This window comes from Mus caroli, chromosome 5 (genome assembly GCF_900094665.2).
Source record: "Mus caroli chromosome 5, CAROLI_EIJ_v1.1, whole genome shotgun sequence".
NCBI classification, from domain to species: Eukaryota; Metazoa; Chordata; class Mammalia; order Rodentia; family Muridae; genus Mus; species Mus caroli.
The window spans coordinates 130,642,542-130,644,492 of NC_034574.1; the positions used below are offsets into that span (position 1 = coordinate 130,642,542).

At 45.8% G+C, this 1,951-nt stretch overlaps 1 pseudogene; it reads left to right on the forward strand.

The window, feature by feature from the left end:
• The first annotated feature begins 1,562 nt into the window (after positions 1 to 1,562).
• The window catches only part of LOC110294977, a 1,433-nt pseudogene continuing 1,044 nt past the window's right edge, over positions 1,563 to 1,951 (forward strand).

A 1,951-nucleotide genomic window follows, 5' to 3' on the forward strand; every position in this document is an offset into this window, starting at 1 on the left:
AGAGAGAGAGAGAGAGAGAGAGAGAGAGAGAGAGAGAAACTATACAAAGCACCTTTAACAACTGATCACCTTCCACCATGTTACCAGTCTTCATCTTGAGTAAACATAGCCACCCTCAGACCAGGCTCACTGACTCTACAGGTTCCAGTTTCTGATCGTGTCCAGAGCATTCAGATTTTCTGATTTTATGCCCAATTGATCATCCTATGGCAGTGGTGAGAACGAACAGCTCAAGGCTTCCTATTTCTCTTCAAACTCTCCCATTTGAGAAACATCCCTCAGATAAGGCATACTGCAGGTTCTGTGGGCCCTGACCCAGCAAATAACCTCATGGATAAAGTATCCCTCTCTTCTCCATTTCTGCCACACCACTTACCTATACATTCCTTGATTCCTCTTCCCTAGTGACAGCACACAGACCCCAGATGGAATCCTAAAATACCCCATTCCCAAAGACTGGGACTTGGGGAGAGTGGAGGGGATGCTAGAGAGTGAGGTGGACAGATGGTAGGTGGCAGTGCTGACAGGATGCTCAGGCCTCAGTTGTAGCTTTACAAGAGCACAGTTGCCCTGCTGACATCTGACCTCATGTTTCTCCCCCAGGATGACATCATCCTATTCACCTCCCTCATCTGCTTCCTACCTGAGCAGGAGCACACACTGCACCCCTGCCCTGGGAAGTCCCAGGAAGAGACTCTGTACTGTTTTCTAATGGCCCAGTGAGTGGGACTGGGGGACCAGCTCAGTCTCCTCTGGTATGAGGTCTGCCAACTCCTGCTGAGAGACAAGAACAGAAATATTTAGAAATCTTTCATCAAGTTTATGGTCACAGAAATAGAGAAATTCCCTACCTCCTTACTCAGTATTAGTTATGTAGCTTAAAACAAGACATTCCCAAACCAAAAACCTCAAAACTATTAATAAACTGGGCATGACGGTCAGGACTTCATACCATTGTGTAAGATGCAGCAGCAGGGGTAGTACAGAATTTGAGGCCAGCCTTCATCTACATAACCTGTTCTAGAAGAGTCAGATGTAGATAGTCAAGAGTCAGAACTATGTAGTAGAGAGACCCCTTTCTCCAAAACAGAAACACACATCAAACAGCAATCAACCCAACAACAAAAACACTAAACTGTCAATACCCACAATTTTATATGTGAATCTGAAGAGGAAACTGGTATCATGGTCAAGTTCCCCATCCCTAACAGAAAGGGAAGCAACAGATGACCTTTCTGCCTGACCTCTCTGTACTGTTTGGAGTTTTGGTTAGCTTTGCTGTTGGTTTCAAGACAAAGTCTCATGTAACCCAGGCTGGCTTCAAACTCAAGAGGTAATAAGAATAGCTCCCCTTTCAGTGGTTCTCAAGCTTCGTAATGCTGGAACATTTTCTCATATTGGGGTCATCCCAAACATAAAATTGTTTCATTGGTATTTCATGACTGTGATTTTGCTATTGTTATGATGGTGATATAAACATCTGATATGCAGGATACCAGATATGTGGCTCCTGTAAAAATGTTGTTCTAGGGGAATTAGGCTGGGCCATCCTTTTCGCCAAGATGGAGCCGAAAGCAAAAAAGGAAGCTCCTGCCCCTCCCAAAGCCGAAGCCAGGCGAAGGCCTTGAAAGCTAAGAAGGCGGTGCTGAAAGGCGTCCACAGCCACAAAAAGAAGAAGATCTGAACGTCACCCACCTTCCGGTGGCCCAAGACCCTGCAGCTCCAGAGGCAGCCAAAATATCCTCGGAAGAGGGCGCCCAGGAGAAACAAGCTTGACCACTATGCTATCATCAAATTCCCACTGACCACTGAGTCAGCCATGAAGAAAATAGAGGACAACAACACTCTTGTGTTCATTGTGGATGTCAAGGCCAACAAGCATCAGATCAAACAGGCTGTCAAGAAACTCTATGACATTGATGTGGCCAAAGTCAATACCCTGATAAGGCCC